This window comes from Pleurodeles waltl, chromosome 11 (genome assembly GCF_031143425.1).
Source record: "Pleurodeles waltl isolate 20211129_DDA chromosome 11, aPleWal1.hap1.20221129, whole genome shotgun sequence".
In the NCBI taxonomy this organism is placed as follows: Eukaryota; Metazoa; Chordata; class Amphibia; order Caudata; family Salamandridae; genus Pleurodeles; species Pleurodeles waltl.
The window spans coordinates 991,703,305-991,711,004 of record NC_090450.1 but is presented as its reverse complement, the minus strand read 5'-3'; the positions used below and the strand labels follow the sequence as shown (position 1 = coordinate 991,711,004).

At 50.9% G+C, this 7,700-nt stretch overlaps 1 protein-coding gene across 8 annotated transcripts in view; it reads left to right on the top strand.

Moving 5' to 3' along the window:
* Positions 1–2,975: 2,975 nt before the first annotated feature.
* The window catches only part of EP400 (E1A binding protein p400), a 601,391-nt gene continuing 596,666 nt past the window's right edge, over positions 2,976–7,700 (top strand). For 7 of the 8 annotated variants that reach the window (XM_069215336.1, XM_069215331.1, XM_069215335.1 and 4 more), the window contains exon 1: positions 2,976–3,096. The gene's annotated coding sequence lies outside the window, so the exon portion shown is untranslated. Of the gene's footprint in view, positions 3,097–3,117; positions 3,257–7,700 lie in introns of those variants that run through there. The other variant, XM_069215330.1, reaches the window with a different exon arrangement.

Below are 7,700 nucleotides of genomic sequence, written 5' to 3'. Positions count from 1 at the left end.
AGAAGCCTTCAACCCCCTCGCCAAGAGCCATCAAGTCCCTCTGACTGACTGAAGTACCCATATTCAAATCTGTGAAAAATGTAAACTGCTTTGCTCCAGATTCATAGTTTTACTCTGTACAGCTCCACATAGAATTTTTCCTCTGAGATTTACTGCCCAAACACCACTATTACTATGTCAGGATCAATCCCTATATCTTCATTGATGTATAGGAGAGCCAATACGTTTTCAGAAGTATGCTGCTATGCATTCCCCATTGGATGTCCAGAATGTCAGCCAGCACAGCTGTTATGCACCTTGGGAGAGCACACAGAGCATGTAGAACCTCAGGAGGAACTACAAGGTCTCAACTGAGACATCCTATTACAGGTAATCATGTTTCTTATATTTGTCTTCCAACGTTCACTCAAGGTCATGTACCTCAAGAGGACAGACACAGAGGGAAATCAGACCTTTTTGGTGTGCTGAAGTAAGACTTTGGTGGAAGGACTGCCCTTGTGCTGATTTGTGGCAGGGTTAGCAACCCCGCCAAGAGTAACTGTTTTGAAGTCTTGGATGAGTCTGTACACACATTTGATGAACATGTAATCTGTGGCAGAACATAGTTCAAAATAACAAAAGCAATATTGTTTGTCTTGAACAGTGGAGTTGGTAGCTTTAGAAAGGATAGGATTACATCTATGATTATGATACCTTTATCTACTTCATCCGAATTATTTTCAGGAAGGAAAATGGAGGTAGTCCCATGGCTAGGCTTACATCACCCCACCTGCCCAAAAAAGTAACATATTAGGAAGCCACCGCCAACAGCCAATAGGTCAATGGAGCAGCAGATCGAAAACAGTTTAGAAAATTACTGGGCTTTGGCCTTTTACTTTGATTCTCTCAACTGGCTGTGGTAGAGGTTGAGGGCTACCTTGAAGGCGGTTATGTCAGTCGTGTCCTTGCTGGTGCACCTTCTTTAGCAGGAGTGTACTACACATATCAGGGGCAAACAGGTACTCAAAATAGTAGGGACCAAAGGCTCCGATTATGAATGGAGGAATCAATAACTTGTTCAATACCAGGTTCATAATAGTAATCTTCATTCTCATAAGGGCCATAGAGTTCGAGGCCCTGCTCGTAGGTCTCATAGTCTGATATGACAGATAGAACTATCAATATAAATCCCAGAGGGAATCAGGAGTCTTCTAGGAACAGAAGAATCTTAACAGAGTCAACTATTGAATAGAGGAACCCAATCAATAATTTTTACAGCCCCAGCCTGTATAGGTTTAGGACATCAGTGTGAGGGAATCTGCCAAGCCAGTAGAAAGTTACAATATTATCCTCGTAGCACGTAGATCCTCAAATTCCTTTAATCCGTACTGCAAAGGGTATAAAACAGCTTTCTGGCGTTGTACCTGTAAAAAGGGGAGGCCCCAACGTCCGTATCGTGTGGAGAGGTCAGCCGAGCGTAAGTGTCGCGGGTGCCCCTCACAAAATAGAACACGTGCGTACGTAGCCCAATTGGGCTACGTTGCGCGGTGTAACTCACAGGCCTAGGGCCCACGGAGGTCAGGAAATTTGCCTGACTAACCGCAGGCCTGACAAGACGGGAAATGGGCGGGAGAAGAAAGGTAGCCAGGGAGGGGTCTCGTAAGCAGAAAAGCAGTGATTGATGAATAAATAAATTACATTAAAAGAAAAGACATACGGTAGGGAGGGACAACACGCACCTGTAGACGTGGGGCAAACAGACCAAAATGTCCGAAAAGCACAGCGCACCGCAACAGCAATTTAATTGGCAAAGTACACCACAATATAAGAATATATGAATAGCAAGGCTCTTAAATCGACTGCGGAGCAGCAAAGAAAGAGGACGTTTTATGTTACCTCTCTATTTTGTAGACTGTGTGTGTTGGATTGCTTTTGGTGGATTATACGAGAGGGGTGGTTCAAAGCCTCATATTATAGTGTGTTTTCTGCTTTTACTGTTTTTCTATTGGCTGCTGCTTTGGAGTAGTAAAGACTGAGAAGCATAATCCTCGCCTCCTGGCCTTAATAGAAATTAAATTCTTGCCACAGAGCTAGAAAATTGTGTATGCTCTTACCTGTCAATAAAAGAATTGAATACAACAAGCTTTTCATGAACTCTCATTCGTGAATTTTCAGACACTATTGTGGACTTACTCTGAGTGCTGCAGTAGGTTATTACAGTGTACTTGTTCTGGTCACACTGGTGGGCTTTTGCTAGTAGGGCATAACACACCATTCAGCACCAACATGAAATATATATTGCATCAATTTGATACTTACCTGCGGGTTAACTTTTGGATCCTTTGAGGGGGGTCATTTATTAAGACCACTACTACCCCCTTGATGAAATTACTATAATTCCTGTTGCCCGGGCTTTCTTTTCCTTTTCTATAAAGTCTACAGCAGCGACACCTGGCGTCCAAGTCACTGAACGCAGCGGATCAGACCATCTGGGAGCGCAGTTCGAACGGAATGAACGGACCGGAAACAAGGGCGGCGGCCATCTTTGAATGACTGGGAGTCTTATTTAATTCACTGAAAGCGTTATGAAAGGTCACAATTATCACAAAAACTCTAAGTAAAATCTACTACTACATAAGTGTATAGAAAATATTCCCTTTTCAACAAATGTAAGTATCTTAAATAAAGTTCGAAATGATTTTCATGAATAAATCAAATGTTTGTAAAAACTACAGAACATGAGGAGTTCTTTGTACCTACAAAGTTAATTATACTTTATGTTCTGCTCACTCTATCTTAACTACTGTTGCCTTTGAGCGAAGACGACGTCCGCGCAGGGCTTGTTTTGTAGCGTTGACTGCGTGTGGTCCGTCCTCTCTGTCTACGCAGGGCTCGCTTTCTAGTGTTGACTACCTGTAGTCCGTCCTCTCTGTCGGCGCCCCCAGAAGCAGGACAGCGGCCAGTCCTCTTTCCATGTCCACGGTTGCGAAGCCCGACAGAGCGCTGGCAGGGAAAGCGGAGGAAGATTGTCCGCTGGAGCCTCCGTACCGGAAGCAGTTCTGGGGCCGCGGCTCCGGCCCCTTTGTAGTGATTGGAGAGCTGGGCGCGGGGCCCGAGGTGAGTGAAAGGGGCCGGGGCGTGAAGCCGGGGCGGGAGCGCTGGTGCCGTGGCGTGGGAATGTACACTGGGTGCCGGGGAGGTGAGGAGCCAGCCTGGCTCTGCTGGAGGCGTGTGCAGCCTGTCTCCTGGGTACTTCCCTCCTGGACGGTGACTGTGGGTAGGCTGCCTCTCTCTCTCTCTCCTCGGGTGTCTCTGGGGCTGTGAGGAGCCAGCCTGGCTGTGCAGGAGGTGACGGGAGCATGCACTGTGGGTACTGGTGCCCTCGTGCCTCCCTCTGTGTCTCTGGAGCTGTGAGGAGCCAGCCTGGCTCTGCTGCAGGTGACAGGACCATGCACTGTGGGTACTGTTGCTCCGAGCCAGCATGGCTCTGCTGGAGGTGTCTGGCGCATGCACTCTGGGTACTGGTGCCCTCCTGCCTCCCTCTGGGGCTGTAAGGAGCCAGCCTGGCTGTGCAGGAGGTGACAGGAGCATGCACTGTGGGTACTGGTGCCCTCCTGCTTCCCTCTGGGGCTGTGAGGAGCCAGCCTGGCTGTGCAGGAGGTGTCAGGAGCATGCACTGTGGGTACTGGTGCCCTCCTGCCTCCCTCTGTGTCTCTGGAGCTGTGAGGAGCCAGCCTGGCTCTGCTGCAGGTGACAGGACCATGCACTGTGGGTACTGGTGCCTCGAGCCAGCATGGCTTTGCTGGAGGTGTCTGGAGCATGCACTGTGTGTCTGGAGCATGCACTGTGGGTACTGGTGCCCTCCTGCCTCCCTCTAGGGCTGTGAGGAGCCAGCCTGGCTGTGCAGGAGGTGACAGGAGCATGCACTGTGGGTACTGGTGCCCTCCTGCCTCCCTCTGGGGCTGTGAGGAGGCAGTCTGGCTGTGCAGGAGGTGACAGGGGCATGCAGTGTGGGTACTGTTGCTCCGAGCCAGCATGGCTCTGCTGGAGGTGTCTGGAGCATGCACTCTGGGTACTGGTGCCCTCCTGCCTCCCTCTGGGGCTGTAAGGAGCCAGCCTGGCTGTGCAGGAGGTGACAGGAGCATGCACTGTGGGTACTGGTGCCCTCCTGCTTCCCTCTGGGGCTGTGAGGAGCCAGCCTGGCTGTGCAGGAGGTGTCAGGAGCATGCACTGTGGGTACTGGTGCCCTCCTGCCTCCCTCTGTGTCTCTGGAGCTGTGAGGAGCCAGCCTGGCTCTGCTGCAGGTGACAGGACCATGCACTGTGGGTACTGGTGCCTCGAGCCAGCATGGCTTTGCTGGGGGTGTCTGGAGCATGCACTGTGTGTCTGGAGCATGCACTGTGGGTACTGGTGCCCTCCTGCCTCCCTCTAGGGCTGTGAGGAGCCACCCTGGCTGTGCAGGAGGTGACAGGAGCATGCACTGTGGGTACTGGTGCCCTCCTGCCTCCCTCTGGGGCTGTGAGGAGGCAGTCTGGCTGTGCAGGAGGTGACAGGGGCATGCACTGTGGGTACTGTTGCTCCGAGCCAGCATGGCTCTGCTGGAGGTGTCTGGAGCATGCACTCTGGGTACTGGTGCCCTCCTGCCTCCCTCTGGGGCTGTAAGGAGCCAGCCTGGCTGTGCAGGAGGTGACAGGAGCATGCACTGTGGGTACTGGTGCCCTCCTGCTTCCCTCTGGGGCTGTGAGGAGCCAGCCTGGCTGTGCAGGAGGTGTCAGGAGCATGCACCGTGGGTACTGGTGCCCTCGAGCCAGCCTGGCTCTGCTGGAGGTGTCAGGAGCATAGACTGTGGGTATTGGTGCCCTTCTGCCTCCCTCTGTGTCTCTGGGGCTGTGAGGAGCCAACCTGGCTCTGCTAGAGGTGTCAGGAGCATGCACTGTGGGTACTGGTGCTATCCTGCCTCCCTCAGTGTCCCTTCAGGTGTCGCTGGTGGGGTGAGGAGCCAGCCTGGCTCTGCTGGAGGTGTCAGGAGCATGTTCCTGGGGTACTGGTACTCTTTCCCCACCCCCCCCCCCTCCCCACCCCCGTGTCTCTGGGGCTGCGAGTAGCCAGCCTGGCTCTCCTGGAGGGGTGTAAAGCCTGTCTCCTGAGAACTTCCCTCCTGGGCAGTGCCTGTGGGCAGCCTGCCTCCCTCTGTGTCTCCTCGGATGTCTCTGGGGCTGTGAAGAGCCAGCCTGGCTCTGATGGAGGTGTCAGTAGTCTGTCTCCTGGGTATTCCCCTCCGGGACAGTGACTATGGGTAGGCTGCGTCTCTCTTTGCCTCCTTAGGTGTCTCTGGGGCGCCAGCCTGGCTGTGCGAGAAGCTTGTCCCCTGGGTACTGGTGCTCTCCTGTCCCTGCCCGGGGCAGCCTGTCTACCTCTGTGTCTCTGGGGCTGCGAGGAGCCAGCCTGGCTCTGCTGGAGGTGTCAGGAGCATGACCCCTATAGTCACCTCCTGGACAGTGACAGCGTGAGTGGCCCGCCCCCCCCTTGGAGTGGCTGTGATACCCTGTGCACCGTGGTGAGTGTGACGAGCCGCTGTGCTGGTGGTGTGAGCATCCTTTCACCCGAGAAGCGTGAGCAGCCTGTACCTCCTGCACTGTGGTATTATGTATTGCGTTCTTTTCTGTGCCATGTCTTTGTGCAGCAAGTGTATGATTGTAGAATTTAAATAGTACAAGCTTAGCCCAAGGGCAGCTAGTGCTGCACATGGAGCAAGGTAAAGATGCAGTGTGTGATTGCATGGGTGGCTGGTTTCTAAGAGCAAAGGTCAGCTTCAGTACATCATGATGTAATGTTCTTTAAAGAGGTGTGTCTTCAGCTCTTTCCTAAACTGGGGCAGTTTGAATAGATACAAGTATGTTGTTCCAGCTCATAAGTTGAGAGTGCTTGTCGCCTTGTGTGTGTTTGTTTTTCTTTTATTTGCACTTCTGTCTCCGGTCTGGTCTGATGGTGCACTGCCTTTGGGTGGCTGAGAGCCCCTGAGGATGGTGTGTTTGGCATCCAGATAGGCATAGTTGTGATGGCTTGGGGAAGATGGTTTTTAATATGGTTCAGGATGACAAGGCAGCCAGTGGAATTTCTTCAGGGTGGGGAAGATATGGTCATATTTTTTTATGCCCTTGATGCAGTATGCTGCTGCATGTAGGATCCCTTTTAAAGAGTGACGGGGAGAGTTAGACCGAAGTAGGGATGATGTGGAAGAGGGCATTGCTACCGTCCAAATATGGTAGTACAAATGCTTGGACAGCGCTTCTGAACTTCCTTTCTGAGAGGATTGGCTCACTTTATTTAATAGTGGCAGCTGGTGTCACACCGTCTTAGTTTTTATGGGAGTGTGTTGCTTGAGGTTGAAGCCGGTGTTCACACTGAATCTGAGACAGTTGGCGTTGAGTGAAAGTTGGGAATTTAAATCTTTACAGGTTCATTTTGTTTGAGCCATGTTGGATTAGTCGTTGCTTTGTCTCCGCAAGCAACAGGAATTTACTTATGTACGCTGATAGCTTCCAGACAGTCAGGTCTGGATGAGGTGCAAACAGTGTTTAAGGCATTGAATGTTTGGAGTCCAGGAGACCATCAATATTCACCCATACGCTGATCAGAGTATTACCGTATTTGAAGATGTTGTCTTTAAGTAGACCCCCATCCCCGTGGTTTCATTTGAAGGTTGAGGACAATGGACAGGAAGGGAACAATGACGCCTATTATTGTCTACTCTTTCGCCTCCAACATTTGTTATACTGTGTTTATTTTTCTAGTTTGTGCTACCGTGATTTTGTTTTTGTTTCTGGAAATTATCTGTGTGCATTTCATTGACATTTTATGTTGTGCAACTTGTCACTGTCGATCTGACAACAGGTGCCTCGCTGACATTTTCTGCTAAATGTTGAAATGATGGAGGTATTGCTTTATTGATTAAGAACATTTTGGTGGTGATTTCTGTGTGGGGTGTTAACGTGCTGTGAATTTCTCTATTTTGAAAGTCAGGGAGAACTGACATTTTGTCATCATTGTGCTTCATTTAGGCAAACGAATATCGATGCATGTGAGATTTTTAAATTCTTGTGTTCATTAAAGCAGATCAGTGTTGTATGGAACAGATGCAGTTATTGCTTCGAATTATGCATTACATATCAGCAGGATAAAGTATACTGTTTTAATCCTTTTTGATCTTTGTACCGCATGCAATCAATCAATCAAAAAAATGTATAGAGCGCGCTACTCACCCGTGAGGGTCTCAAGGCGCTGGGAGTGGGGGGGGTCAAAAAGGGAGGGGGGCAGGGAGGTTCACTGTTCGAACAGCCATGTCTTGAGGCTCTTTCTGAAGAGCAGGAGGTCTTTGGTTTTGCGAAGGTTGGTGGGGAGGGAGTTCCAGGTTTTTGGGGCGAGGTAGGAGAAGGACCTGCCTCCTGTGGTGGTGCGTTGGATGCGGGGGACTGTGACTAGGGCGAGGTCGGCTGATCGGAGGTTGCGTGTGGGAGTGTGGAAGTTCACTCTTTCGTTGAGGTAGGTTGGGCCGGTGTTGTGGAGGGATTTGTGAGCGTGGATGAGGATCTTGAATGTGATTCTCTTGTCTATGGGGAGCCAGTGAAGGGATTTGAGGTGTGGTGAGATTCGTTCATGGCGGGGGAGGCCAAGGACGAGGCGTGTGGCTGTGTTCTGGATTCTGTGGAGTTTGCGTTTGC